At 54.5% G+C, this 15239-nt stretch overlaps 1 long non-coding RNA gene across 2 annotated transcripts; it reads left to right on the top strand.

Moving 5' to 3' along the window:
* The first annotated feature begins 140 nt into the window (after positions 1-140).
* LOC132537996 (uncharacterized) lies at positions 141-14250 on the top strand. 2 transcript variants are annotated; one of them, XR_009549397.1, is made up of 4 exons: positions 141-1017; positions 1268-1372; positions 11383-11521; positions 13909-14250. It is a non-coding gene; the product is annotated as an uncharacterized LOC132537996 (long non-coding RNA). The 2 variants fall into 2 exon arrangements; XR_009549396.1 differs by having other exon boundaries at positions 1268-1376.
* Positions 14251-15239: the final 989 nt, after the last annotated feature.

Raw genomic sequence — 15239 nt, 5'->3', positions numbered from 1 at the left:
GGTGCGGCGAGCTGTCGGGACTAGTTTGCTGTAGTAGAGTCGCGGAGGCGCACGGGGTGGAGTGGCGCGTCACGCCCTCCTCCCGCGCGCGCTCACACACACATATACATACACACTCATGCTCTGCGCACGCGCAGCTCTCCCGCGGGCGGTGGCCAGGCGTGTGGGGAGGGGCCGCGAGAGCCAATGGGAGCCGGGGTTTTCAAAGGACAACGGAACTCCAGCCAATGGCGGTGCGCTTGTAGGGCGGGGGCTGCCTGAGCCCGCCCCCCCGGGCCCGCCCTGTTGGGGAAGGTCACTGGCTACACTGCACCTTGCTCGCTCGCTAAACCCCAGGGGCCGGCAGCTGCCGCCAGACCCCCGGTTCCAGAGGGGTTGGAGGTGCGGGGAAGGGCTCCACGCCTCCCGGGTGCTGTGCTTCTGTGTCACCCGCAGCCTGAGCATCGCTGCGCGCACGTGGCGTGGCATAGGGACGTTATGCAGTCCTTTCGGGGACCCAGCTCAGCGGCCGCGCCCTGGGAGAGCCGCTGCTCAGCCCTGCCCCTGGCTCATCTCTCTTTTCAGAGGCGCCCAGCTGACTGAGACCCCTGCCTAACCGCGTCTCCGTTCCCGGGATACCTTTGCCCTGCTGTCCTCCTGCCAGGAGAGCGCTCCCCCATTCCCCACGCACCTGGCTGCCCGACATACACAGCTGCTGTCAATCTCTACCAGGGAGCCCACCTTGACCATTGCGATGGCTGCATCAAGGCCTGCACCAACCCAGGTCCACGTGGCCCTGGTTTTGACCTCAGCATTCTGTGCTTGGCGAACTCAGTAGACTTACAACCTGGCCTGAACTAACCCTACCTCCACGATTGACCTCGGACCAAGGTCACCTGCCTAAGCAACCTGTGCCAGGCCCTGACATTTCACAGCCTCCCACGCCAGTCCCAGAGAAAGTTGAAGGTTGGGAGAGTGGGGAAGCTCTGGTACTGGTGCTTCTGGACCTGCAGGTGCTCCTGGCATTCCCCGGGCAAGGTCAGGATCTATGCCCTGCTAGCTTCATAACCCCAATTACACACACACACACACACACACACACACACACACACACACACACACACACGCAGCAACCACCTAGGCTTAAAACACCCATCCTTAATTTTACAACCTAAGTTACACCTCTTCACTATCCAAGAACACAAAATTCCTTTCATGGATGCCAGTAACTCCTGCACCATTTCCTCCACTTAATTTTTTCCATGGCTCCCTCCTCTTGCCCTGGCAGGACCAGACCCAAATGGATGTCAGAACACACCTCATGGGCAGAATCCTTGCAGCACCTGCAAGGGAGGGAAGTCACAACCCACTCGTGGATCCTTATGGAGGACCAGTAGGTCAGTGAAGCCTGCTCCCCATGCAATGAGGCTTGCTCTCAGGATGTTAGGGTGACTGGGGAAGGTGATATGCTGGAAGTGATGTAGTCTCAGTGGTAACCACATCGGGTCCTACCTACTCATCTGTGCTGACCTAGTGCCCCACTTATCCCTGGCCCTAGGAGTCAGCCTTGGGAGGCCAGCTTCCTGGGGGGAAGAGCCCCCATTTCCCTCAACTCCTGTGTTGCGTCTGGAGCTCTTGAAATCTCCTCTGTCTCGAAGCTATGTGCAGTCACTCCTTCAGGAAGAAGCAGTGTGGTGTCCCCCACCTTAGCGGTTCACTGCTGCTCTGAAGATGGGTTCCCATGCACCCCGATCTGTTATGTATCACATAGTCATTGGTGGGGAGGAGTTCTGCAGAAGGACTGGGAGGGCTGGGAGTGGAAGACAGAGCAGGAGGCAGCCTCTTTCCTGAGATTCAATTCTTCAGGCTCTATTAGACTTTTTTTTTTATGCTTCCAGAGTTATCACTGGGGCTTTGCACCCACACTATAAATCTACTGCTCCTGGATGCCATTTTCCCCATTTTATTAAACAGGACAGAGGGAAACTGAGAGATGAAGGGGAGACAGAGAAGGAGAGAGAATAGTAGGCACCTGCAGACCTGCTTCACTGCTTGCAAAGCAACCCCCCTGCAGGTGGGGAACCAGGAGCTCTAACTGGAATCCTTGCACAGGTCCTTGCACTTTGTACTGTGTGCTTAACTCAGTGCACCTCCAGGCTCCCTCTATTAGACTTTCTTTAGCGCCTCTCCTAGATTCTTGTGTTATAGATATCTGGTTTGAATTTCTGAGTGATTGTACCGAGGTCTCTGTGTATATGTGAACCTGTTTGTCTTTATGTGTGTGTGTGTGTGTATATTATTGCATGTGTGTGCATGAGTCAGAACGACCCAGGCATATCAGAAGACCCTGCCCAGTGGGTGGGACTCAGACAGGTACTGTCCCTGGGCATCACCCACCCCATTTCTCGGCCCAGCAAATTGAGGTTCCTTTCACATATAGAACAACTGCCCATCCTCCAGGAGACCCTGGGGAGATCCAAGGCCCGTTAGTTGGTCAGCCTGGAGTGTGGCTTTGGTCAGTGGTTACAGGCCACCACTTTCCTGCCACTGCCTCCTAACAGGCCAGCAGTGCAGAATTCCAGTCCAGCCTGTTTTTTCCTGGTTCCTCAAAGGCCCATCCGGTGGACCTTAAAAATAGCTCTGGGTCACATAGCAGACCCAGCCCAGGTCAACCATCCCAGGCTGGCCCGTGGTCAGCAGAGCCACCAGGGCCACTCCTGTAGGAGGGCCACCACAAAGAGGGCTGGTTGGGGGTGTGGCACCTGATACTTGTCCTGCTACTCCACTAACCCCAGGTGCCTGAGGATCAGTCCAGTGGGGTGAGGGACACCTTGTCATTGGGTCATCCTTCTGGGGGTTATGCTGCCAGGCCTGTTGCCCCTTCAAACTCCTGTCCTCATAGCAGAGGTTCCCTGGGGGAATGGGACAAAGCCAACTGGTGGAGCTGAAACCCGCCCCTCACCCCACACACAAACAGCCGGATCTGCTAGGCCGTCCTGTCCTGCTGTGGGAGGGAGCTCTGTGGCCCTGGTGACTGGAGCCAGGCTGGTCTCCCAGGATTAGGGAGGAGATGGGCAGCCGGGCCACTCATACTGTCTGCCAAACATACACACACATACACACATGTGCACACCAAATGTCTGCTCACAAACACCCTAACGCATGCAACGTCACAAGAACAAACACACGTTTGTTCACACACTTTAAATAAATGCAGCACTAGGGCATCACAGCCAGAGAGTATGGAGGAACCTAGTCAGGAGTCACACACCCAGCACTCCTCCGTAGCCCCCTCCTCCACCACCACCACCACCACCACTCCCTTCCCTGCCCTCTGCCTGCCTCCGTGCTGCCCCCTCTCCACGCACAACACAGGAGTTGGGGAAAATGGTTGCTTGTCCTGTCCCGGGATCTTGTCCATCCCAGTCCCCATGTCAGTAACTAAGCCCTCCTCAGTCAGTCCCTTTCCAGCTGCCCCAAAGGTTGTGCAACTCTGTGCCACCCTGCCCTGGCTTCTTTTTTGATCTTTAAAGATCTATTTCCTTTTTTTTTTTTTTTTTTAATGAGAGAGAGAGAGAGATCAGGGCACTGCTCAGCTCTGGCTTGTGGTGGTGCTGGGAGTTGAACCTAAGAGCTCAGAGCCTCAGACATGAAAGCCTTTTGCATAACCATTATGCTCTCTTCTCAGCAAGATTAATGTCTTTATCTTTGTTTATTTTATTTGGTAGGGCAGAGAGAAATTGAGATGGGAGTGGGAAATAGAAGGAGAAAGAGACACCTGCAGTCCTGTCTCACTACTCATGGAGCCTCTCCCCTGCTGGTGGGGACTGGAAGTTTGAACCCAGGTCCTTGTGCATGGTCAATGTGTGAGCTTAACTGGGTGCTCTAACACCCAGCCCCCTGAGTTTTATTTTTATTTATCAGTGAGAGAGAACCAGAACCATCACTCTGTCACACTTGATGCTGAGGACTAAACTCAGGACACCATGCTGATGGTTGAATGCTGTACCCACTACACCCCAACTTCCCTGCTGCTGCTTCTTGATGCCCCCCAACCCTGCCATGCCCCTAGCTGCCCCTTTCAGCACCATAGTCTGTGGTTCTGAATCTTTCACAAACCTGCCCCTACCAGCCCACCTGACCTGTTCTTCCTGTTCCCATCCTTGTTTCAGTTCCCATGACATGTAGCCAGCCAGCCTCAGATTTTCCATGGCTGCCTAGGCTCATCAAGGCCAGTCTGGTGATGGTCATAGTCACTGCTCTGAGCTCCACTGGTGTCTGCCCACCCAAGCCTGACCCCTCCCCCGGTTACTTGCCCATGAGTCACCCTGTAGCCTGGCAACAGAATGCTAGCAGCCCCCAGGTAGCACCCATATTTTTGTGGTACCCATCCCTGCTGCTGGACCCCCACCCCCCGTGAGTCGTGCACCCCCCCCCCCCAGCCTGGCCTGCATACAGCCCTCATCCTTCCCTCCAGTGCCTACACAGAGTCACAGCCTGGCAGAGGTGGGGAGGGGCCTGGGACAGGCCAATGGAGGCTTTTTCCCTCTGGCCTCCACTTGGCTTCACTCTGCTATGGCCTCTCACCTGCTGGAGCGGGGAGCCAGCAGAGTCCAGCCAGATTTTGCAACCTTCCCCAGAGGCACAGAGTTGAGTATGGGGTGGGACAGGAGTCAGTGGGAGTGGGGTGGCAGCCCATGAACTCTGACTTAGCCAACTCATCTGGCCCCTGTCCTTCCTCCTTGGGAGACCCCAGCCTGGCCTGACCCCTAGCCAGGGCGGTTCCTTCCTAAAGTCCCACCTAACTGCCATTGTAGAGAGTTCACTCATGAGTCACCCTGAAGCCTGGCAAAGGAAGCCAAGAAAAGCTGAAAAAGATGTTGACAGGTATCCAGACCTAACCCAGGGAGAGCCTGGGTCCTCCTTAGAGCCGATCCCCAGGCCTGAACCCAGGTCCTTGCACGTTGTAATAAACACACTCAAACAGGCATGCCACCACCCAGCCTGTGGCATTCCTGTAGCCTCAAAAGGTGGATCACAAAGAGATGGAAACAACTTTCACTACTAGTTCTACTTTGTGATAAATGACTGCCAAATAAACAAATGCAGGGCTGTAGAAAGAGCTTTCTATAAAGCATAAAACTCACATGCCTGAGGCCTCACACATTCCAGCCCCAGTCTCTGGATTGAACCAGCTGGACCAAAGCCTCCAAGCCCTGCCTGAGACTGTCTCCACCAGTGGACCACAGGGCAGTGGTGGCTACTCCTCACTGAGTTCTGCTGGGGCTGAAAGTCCCGTCCTCACTGAGCACCTCTGGCATCAGAACCAGTGAGTGCCTGTGATTCCACCCCTGGGCCAAATCTCTACCCTGCCATGGACACACCCTGGATCAGTAGGCTCATCCCTACCTTCTCCCTACCCCAGTCTCCCCACCTGTGTGGACACTGATCACCCCAGCACAGGGCTGGGAGGAGGAGGCACTGAATAGATGTGACCATGAAACTCTGGCTGTGATCATGGGCACAGACCTCGGGACTTCATTCTTACAGCTAAAGGGGCTCCCTGAGGTGGGTTTCTGCATGTCCTCGACAGCTCCAGAACCCCAGTGCTGATATCCTCCCTCTTCTCAAGCTCAAAGAGTCCCATCTGGATGGGGCTATGTCCACACCCTGGCCCCAGGAACAGGTGAAACCTCTGAGCCCCAGGCACCCTCTGTGCTGGTACCCAGGCCAGACAGGATCTTCCCACTTGACTCTGGCACCCAGTGCACAGAAGAGGATAAGACACAGAAGGGGCTGGGAGAGAGCTGCTGGGAAGCTGGAACGTAGGCTGTGACCACTGCAGACAGATTTGTCCTGGGTTTACATGTGTCTCCCACAGGAGGTTCTACACGGGCTTCCAGGCTGGTCCAGTGCAGGGTCAGGCTGTCACAGGAGGCGTTCAGCCCCATCACCAGTGGAAGCTGGACTCAAGGACTCACAGGAATCAATGTTTGGGGACCAGAGATGTGCAGTTGCGAACCATCCAGGAAATGTCTTGAAAGGGGAAGAGGCTAGTGACCTGAGTGGAGAACTCTCAGAGTCTTGGGAGGCGCAAGGTCTGTAGCAGTGATGATGTCTTGGGGGGCTTAAGTCCTAGGGCTGGCCAAGGCTCAGTACCTGCACCTCTCCCAGAGGCCATTTTTCCCATTTTGGTTTTTATTTATTTGGACAGAAATTAAGAGAGGAGGAGATAAAGAGAGAGACATCAGGGCAGGTGGTAGCACAGCGGGTTAAGCATACATGGCACAAAGCTCAAGGACCAGTGTCAGGATCCTGGTTCCAGCCCCCAGCTCCCTATCTGCAGGGAGGTCGTTTCACAATCAGTGAAGCAAGTCTGCAGGTGTCTTATCTTTCTCTCCCCCTCTCTGTCTTCCCGTCCTCTCTTGATTTCTCTCTGTCCTATCCAACAACAGTGACAGCAATAACAACAACAATAATAACAATGACAAACAACAAGAGCAACAAAAGGTGGGAAAAGAGAGAGAGACAGAGAGGTGGAAAGAGACATAAAGACACCTGCAGACCTGCTTTACTGCCCATGAAGTTCCCCCCCACCCCACCCCGCAGGTGGGAAGCTGGGGCTTGAAACCTGGTTCTTGCTTATGGTAACATATGGCTCAACCAGGTGCACCACAATCCTTCCCCCAGAAAAACTGACTTCTAACATGGACCCCTGGGCCTGTAGAGCACCTGGGCACAGTAAACACAGGGACATGGAGACAGGTTTGGAGATACACATGGGTTGGCCATTTGCTGCATACCTGGCTGTCTCAGGACTCATATTCCCCCATGTCAGCATTGATTTCACCCCTGTCACAGAGAAATCAGGAGAGTTTGGGGCAAGAATGAGCCTGTGGGTAGCAACTGACCTAGCTGGGCAGACAGGGCAGACAGGAAGGTGTCACTGCTAAGACGTGAACCTTGCCCAAGAACAGGTTGGACTTGGGGCAATAGAGGGCAGGCCAGGTGGCAACTTCAGGTCAGGCTCCATCTGGCTCCTCCCTGCCAGCCCCAGGAAGCACCTACTCAGTTCAGATCCTGCAGGCCTGGGTGCCGCAGTCCTTTATGGTTCAAAAACAAGGAGGAGAGGAAGGAGAGTGCCCCACACCCAGGCTGCTGGAGATGTTGGCAATTCCAAAATGGGTTCAACACTGCCCAGATTTCTGCTCACGAAGGAACAATGAACAGAGTCTCTGTCTGCATGGCACTCAGCACCCTGGATCCACACCTCTGCCAACCCTCTCCTTCCCATTCCTGCTGGGACATGGAGCCAGGCCAGACAGGGCAGGAGCCAAGCCTGCCAGAAAAGGCCAGGAGGTCAAGGCTCCCTCCAGCCTCTCTTTGCTGTGGCTTTGGCAAGAAGGACACAAGCCTGGCTCCCAGGAGCTTCCCCAGCTCAAGGCTGGGCTGGGTGCTACAAGGCAGCAGGGCATTTGGATCCCAGGATGAGAAGGGGCAGAGGAGGGGGTCTCTAGGGAGCACAGTCCCAGAGAGCCATGGGAGAGGGGAATGTCAACACTGGAGTCAGGAGACACCGAGTCACAACTAGACTGCAGTGGGAGAAGTAGGGAGTCCAAGGTGCGGACTGGGGGAGTCCACAGGGCATGCTGAACCCCAGGTGGAGTCCTACCCTGTCCCCACCTTTGTCTACGCTTTCCCAGCTGTCTTGACCAGGGCTCCCTCCTAGGCCCCTGCCTCCCACCTCGTGGCCTGGGAAGAGCATTCTGTCCAGAAGAGGAGGCCAAGCTAATTTCCTACCTCAAGGCCATTTCCCTATTCCCTGGGAGGGAGGGGAGGAGAGAGAAGGGATGAGTGAGAGTGAGCCAGCTTGGGGTGAGCAGATCATTCTGAACTCTGACAGGAGGCGCCCCAACTATCACTGGCAGTATTCCTAAATAACCCCCGGCTCACTCTGAATAACCCTCAAGTTGAACCGTGCAGTGCAGGGCTTCCTGGAGGAGGAGGAGGCAGTTCCACAGATGCTTCAGGGCTCAAGAGCCAGAAGGGACCCAATTTAGCTGGGATGACTCCCTAGAGCTCCTCAGTGGCTGGTCAGCCCAGGTTAGGACCCTGGCAGCCGCACACCTGTGTGAACATCTGTGTCTAGGGAAGCGCTCAGGTGTGTGCACATAGCTCGCCTCTGCAGACTGGCAGGTGCTGTCCTCTCTTCCTTGCCACTCTCAGCTGTCTTTCTCCCTCTCTGCCCATCACAGCTCAGTTAGGCCCTCAAGGCTAGCCAGGTAAGGCTCCAGACCTAGAGCCCTATGCTGAATTCCCCAGGAGCTGGGGTGAACCAGCAGTCTGCACCTGGCGAGCCCAACCAACTCGTCTGTCTTCCAGTTTGTCACCTGCCCCACCCAAACCCCATAGCAGACCCACTAAGTCACAGAGGGTTGGGGGCAAATTTCTCCATGACCAGAGCTCCAGCTGAAGACCTGAGTGTGGAGACATACAGGCCTGCTGACAAGAGGCCCAGGTCCCCAGGGACCCACCACGTGGTGAGCACATTCCAAAGCCCTTGCTACTGCCTGGCGCAGCCCACTGGCACACTGACTCACTGGCTAGGAATGTGAAGGATGGGGAGGGGAGTCGGGCGGTAGAGCAGTGGGTTAAGCGCAGATGGTGCAAGGACCAGTGTAAGGATCCTGGTTCAAGCCCCCCGCTCCCCACCCGCAGGGGAGTCACTTCACAGGCGGTGAAGCAGGTCTGCAGGTGTCTGTCTTTCTCTCCCCCTCTCTGTCTTCCCCTCCTCTCTCCACTTCTTTCTGTCTTATCCAACAATGATGGCATCAATAACTATAACAATTAAACAACAAGGGCAACAAAAGGGAATAAATATTTTTAAAAATTAAAAAGAGAGAGAGAGAGAAGGATGGATGGAAAGAATTTGGCCCTTCTGCTCCCTGTCCTGGCTTTCCTGCCTCAGATGTCTCCCTCAGATGTCTCCCTCAGATGTCTCCCTCAGATGTCTCCCTCAGATGTCTCCCTCAGATGTCTCCTCCGTCAGCTGCAGGGCTCCTGCCTCCTGCCTCCCACCCTGACCTAGGGTCACCCTCTGTCAGTCATGCCCTAGCCCCCAGGAAGTTTCCTCATGACCCAAGAGGACCCTGCTGGCTTGGGTAGGGTGTTCAGGTGCGAGTGCAGAGGGTCTGCCTAGAGTGAACCTTGAGCCCCTCCTCTACTCCCCCCACCTCCCGCCTCCTTTAGGAGGTCTGGCCTCCAAGACCCATCAGGGTTCAACATAAGGACCCGCCTATGAGTGTGAAGGTCATTCTTGGCTGCTCATAAGAGACTCGTCTCCTTGATCACCACTTGACAGCCCTGACTCTTCTTCCTGTTTTACTGACTCCCAGCCCTCCTGGCCCTCACCCGCTAGCTGTCTCTGCCACACCCTGCCTGGGCCACCCAGCACGCTTCTGGCAGGAGGGCGGCCACTCTGGGTTTGTAGGATGTACAGGAAGGGTTTTTTGTTTGCTTATGATGTATTTATTGGTGGCCAGGTGGTGGCACACCCAGTTGAGGGCACACGCTACCATGTGCAGGGATCCAGGTTCAAGTCCCAACTTCCCGTGTGCAGGGAGAAGCTTCACAAGCAGCAAAGCAGTGCTGTAGGTATCTCTCTCTCCCTCGCCCCGCCCCCCTCTTTTTACCAGAGCACTACTCAGTTCTGGATGATGGTGGTGCAAGGGATTGAACCTGGGATCTCAAAGCCTTAAGCGTGAGAGTCCCTTTGTATACCCATTAGGCTATCTCTGTTCTGCCCTCTTTTTTTTTTTCCCCAGAGCAATGGTGGTGCAAGGGATTGAGCCTGGGGTTTGGGAGCCTCAGGCATGAGAGTCTTTTTGTATAACCATTATACTATCTACTCCCACCCTCTTTCTCCTCTCTCTCTCTCTATCTGTCTATCTGTATCTCTATCTCCTTCTTCACTCTCAATTTCTCTTTGTCTCTATACAAAATAATTATAATAGCAGCAACAATAGCAGTAGCAGTAGTTGATGTATTTTTTAACTGAAGAGGAAGAGAGAACCAGAGCAGCACATAGTGATGTTGAGGATCAAACTCGGGACCTCATGCTTGACAGTCCAACTCTCTAGTTGGATTCACTGCACTGCCTCCCAGGACCACTTAGGATCAGCTTGACTTTATTATTATTTTTTTTTAACCATGGTACTGTTCAGCTCTGGCTTCTAGTGATGCCCAGAATTGAAGCTGGGAGCTTTAGGCATGAACCGTTATGCTATCTCTCCTACTCAGAACAAAGGTGTTTTTTTTTTTCCAATTTTATTTTATTTTATTTTTATGGATCCACCACTCATGGTGGCCATTTCCAAGACAAGTTTTTGACTAGGTTCCAGAATCTAGCTAGATGAACCAGCTAATCTGAGACCTGGGGCTGAGTGTTCCAGGCACAGTAAAAACAACGGGATGCATTGGATCGACCTTCCCGTGGTGCATCCCGTGAGTACCCATTCATTGGGGAAACTGAAGACCCTTCCTAGCCCACTGAATCCACATGGATCCCAGTCACTTTCAAAGCCATTAACTGGCTACAGAAGAAGGGCAAACGCTAGAAGAAGTAAAAACAACCACGCCCAGTAAAAACAACCACGCCCACCCAGGCTACACTCCTCCTGCAGGGCCTGGTGTCCTGCCCACGCTTCAGCCTGGACCACCCCTTGGAGGTCTTTTCATGCCCTTCCGGCCCCTCTGTACCCCTCCCTCTGATGTAACTCTAGAATTTGGTTCCATTTTATTGTAAAGATTTATTTATTTTTGCCTCCAGGGTTATTGCTGGAGCTCAGTGCCTGCACTATGAATCCACTGCTCCTAGAGGCCATTTTTTCCCCATTTTTGTTGCCCTTGTTGCTCTTGTTGGATTTATTTGTGACTCTTTTTTCTTTTTATTTGTGACTTTTAAGAGAATTCATTGTCACAGAGGTGAGGGAGGGGCAGCTATGGCAGAGAGGCAGACAGACGAAGGCCAGGCCTAGAGCCAGGAAGAGGCAGGAGGTGATCCTGTTGGGAGCTGAGCCCATTCAGAGGCAGGAGTAGCAGGCCGGGATGTGAAGGAATCAGGGGCCTCAAGGAGGGTTCCCCTTCCTGAAGTCCCACCTGCAGGGACCCCAACTCCTGGCAGAGGTGACTCGGTGCAGGACACACACCAGGCCCTTGGATGTGCAAAAGCTGGTCTGACCAGAGACTGCCTGGCCTCACTGAGCTCAAACCTTCCTAAGGTGCTGGCCAGGCTGCCCCTGGGCTGAAGGGGTGGGAGCAGGGTGAGCTGGAAGCTTGGCACTTCCCTTTGGCCAGGCCCTGGCTAGATTTGACCTCCTGTGTCCCTATCTCTGTGTTCTCCAGCCCAAGAAGACGTGTGAGCAGCCACCTGCTTGTTCCTTGTGATTCTGCCGCTGTGCAGGTGCCCAAGGTGCTGCCCATGACGCAGGCCTTGACCTCTGTTCTGCCTGCCTCCTGGCTGAGCCCCAAACCACAGGCACAGGTGAGCGCATTGTGGAGATACACACACACACACACACACACACACACACACACACTCCCTCTCTCTCTCTCTCTCTCTCTCTCTCTCACACACACACACACACACACACATTTCTGGTCATGCAGGTTCTACATTGCTACATTGCCCTTATGGCTATGAGGCCAAGCCTGCCTGGGGCTATTCCTCTCCCCCCTTCCCTCTTGCCTGTGTCACCAGTGAGCTGGGTAGCACTGCCTGCCTGTGACCATGAGTGACCGGGCACATGGATCTTCACAGCCAGATTGTGAGTGGGGGAGCAAGAAGCAAACGGACCCCAGGAGAGGTGTGAGGTCCCCCAACTGCACTGAGAAGGGGGATGAGACCGTCCTATCCCCTCCCCCAGGCAGGTGGGTGCATGGCTATGCCCTGGGGCTGTCCAGTGCCTTCCACTATGCCTTGTCACTCATCCTCTGGAGCCTGGGAAGGGGCTGCCTGTAGACCGTGAGCTCCTCCCTTCTCCCCAGGGCCCCCAGAGGCTCCCATCTGGTGCAGACTGAGCTAGCAAATTGAGTGACCCATGCCTCAGCCCCATGTTCTCCCTGCAACATAGCCCAGAGCAGCCCCATATCCGGCCCTGTCCCCTGCTCCCTTGCAGTAGTTGGTGACTCCCACCGGCCGTTTACTAGAGACAGACGGGTCAGTGAGTCATAGGTGTCCCTTTTCCAGCTCCCTGTCCAGAGGTATGGCATATCCAAAGGACACCTGAAAGGGTACTCAGCACAATCCCCTAAGCCTGTTAGGTGGAGGTGGACATGTTTCCTAGCTATAGCCACATGTGTGTGGGGACAGACATGTAGGGGCAGACATGTGGGGACAGACGTGCTACTTACAAGCCGGTGAGTCCCACAGTGGGGTGGGTGTCCTGACCAAAGTGGACCATGTGGACCCACATGCCCTGACCGGTGACCTGTGTCCTGCCTTACAGCTGCTCCCCCACCAGAAAGAAAAGAGGGGTTGCTTTCCCTCTGTGCCCACCCCCAGAGTGGTCCTATCCTCTGGAGAGTCCATCAGCCCTGAGACCGACAGTGACCCATCACATCCTGCCATCTGGCTTCTCCACTATTGCTGGGCCACTGACACCCAGAGAGCCCCAGCCCTGACCCTGGTCCTACCCCAGTAATTCCCCAGTGCCCTGCAGCCCAGATGTCTGTAGGGCCCTAGATCACCCCTGTCCTCTCGCCCCTCCTTTCCCCTCCCCCTCCCCCATTCCCTGCAACCCCAGTGGGTTCTGTTCTTCCACCTGCAAGTCCTCCAGGCTACATGCTGGGGACTCCCACCCTGGGCCTGAGAGGGTGGATCTGCCAGAGTGTGCAGGCCAAGGCCGGCGGAGGGCACACAGTGGAGGAAGCCTGCTCAGGCCTTCTAGAAACCTGGCTATCAGGGGTGTGAGCTGGCAAGAATGTGGACAGGATGGTGGGGGGGGGGGGCTCACATTGGAAGGTGCAAGAGGCATATGCGGTGGAGGGGCAGTGACTTATGCAGGTTGAGGCTACTAGGCCATGGTTGAGTAAAGCTCCTGCCAGGGCTGTAGACCTCAGGGCTAGTGGAGCCATAGACCCAGAGGGGCAGTAGGGACACGGGGTAGCAACAAGGGCCCAGAGCGGGGATGAGGTGTGGGGCCGGGGCAGGGCAGTGAACAGTGGGGATGTGGTACTGGGGAGGTCTGGCAGGGCCAGTTAGTTGGAGTGAGAGTTCCACAGGCTGGTGTAGAAGGGGTTCTCCAGCCTGTGTGGAAGTGAGCCTCAGTTGGCCGGTTGGTGTTTAAGGAGGTGGCGGGGCTGCTTTCCCGCGGTCACGGCTCCAGAGCACCTTGAGCAGGCTGCCGGGCGCCCTGAGTAAACACACGCCCTGTTCCAGCTGCACACGGTGTCCTGGGATGGGCCTGGCTGTGGATCTGGGCCAGCCTGGCAGGTGGCAGTGGGGTCAGGACTTGCTCTACAGAAGTGAGTCGCTGGGGACCCTGGTGGCCCGTGGCCAGAGTCCTCCTATGGCTGCCTTGTATGCCCTACCTGCTCCCTGAAGACCTGTGCTGGCAGCCGGGTGTTTCTGAGGTCGCAGCCCTGGCAGGAGCCTTACTCCACCATGGTCATGGGGTTGTCACTCAGCCAGTGTCCTCTGGTCTGACTGCCCTGTTCCCAGTGGAGGTTGCACTTAAAGGCTGATGGACTCCAACACAGGGGTCCAGCCCAGGCTTTCTAGGCTGGGAACAGTCACCCCATGGGGGAACACCCTGGGAGCTGAGACCTGACCTCACAAGGTGGGCACAGGATGAACCCCTTCCTGGCTTCCAGTCCTGGAGAGTCCCAGGTAGAGAAGTGACCTGCTTTTTTTTTTTTTTTCCCCTTCAGGAAGTTGGGAGGGTGATACTTGCCCCAGGGCTTCCATCCCCAGGCTGAGGAAGGCTTCAAGTCCCCAGCCCCACCCTCCACAGCTCTCCAGCCAACTCAGAGAGGATGGCCAGTGGACAGGAGGAACATTTGCATGACAAATGGGTTCCCTGGAAGACTGCTGTGCCCTGGAGCTAATGGACTTGGCGCTGGGAGCAGAGAAGCCCTATGCCCCAGCAGGGTCATACTGTAGTGAAAAGTAAAAGAAACTGGTGATAGTTATCTTAAAAATGGATCTGATTTAACCTGATAGCTCCAACTGAACATCATTTCAACATTCAGTTGAATAAAAATAGATAATAATGAGATGGTGTCCATCCTTTCTCCTGTTAAAGCTCCCCTTCTCACCCAGGGCCTTCTATGCACCAGCAACTCTAGGCATGGGGGTGGTGGCTAGGAAGGCGCAGTTCCCAGGCCAGTTACAGCTGCACAGGGCTCGTGGGGAAGATAAAGCAGGACACTGTCTTGAGAGACCAGGGAGATAGCCAACAGGGAGCACACCAGACTTGCATGCTTGAGGTCCCAGAAGCCACAGGTTCAATGCCCAACACCACCATGCTGGAGATGAGCAGTGCTTCGGTCTCTCATTAAAATAAGTCAATGAATTGTTTTTTTAAATCTCATGTGAGGGTTGGCTGGTGGCGCACCTGGTTGAGGCACATGTTACAATGCTCAGGGACCCAGGTTTGAGCCCCCGGTCCTCACCTGCTGGGGGAAAGCTTTGCAAGTGGTAAAGCAGAGCTGCAGGTGTCTCTCTGTCTCTCTCCCTCTCTCCCAGCCCCTTCCCTCTTAATTTCTGACTATCTCTATCCAATAAATAAAGATAATTAAAATTTTTTTTAAATTTAATCTCATGCCTGAGGCTCCAAAGTCCCAGGTTCAACCCCCCACACACACACACACACCACCATAAGCCAGAGCTGAACAGTGCTCTGGTAAAAATTAATTAATTAATTAATTTAAAAGGAAGAAAATGTCTTTAAAAATACTTATGTTGGGGGTAGACAGCATAATAGTTATGCAAAGATACTCTCATGCTTTAGGCTCCCAAGTCTCAGGTTCTGTCTTACCACCACCACAACCATAAGCCAGAACTGATCAGTGCTCTGGTTAAAAATAAGAAGGAGGAGGTGGTCCAGGAGGTGGCACAGTGAGAAAGCTTTGGACTCTCAAACATGAGGTCCTGAGTTCAATCCCTGGCAGCACATGTGCCAGAGTGATATCTGGTTCTTTCTCTCTCCTCCTATCTTTCTCTCATTAATAAATAAATAAGTAAATAAATAAATAAATAA

Source organism: Erinaceus europaeus, chromosome 4 (genome assembly GCF_950295315.1).
Source record: "Erinaceus europaeus chromosome 4, mEriEur2.1, whole genome shotgun sequence".
Taxonomy (NCBI): domain Eukaryota; kingdom Metazoa; phylum Chordata; class Mammalia; order Eulipotyphla; family Erinaceidae; genus Erinaceus; species Erinaceus europaeus.
This window is presented reverse-complemented; position numbering and strand designations above follow the sequence as displayed.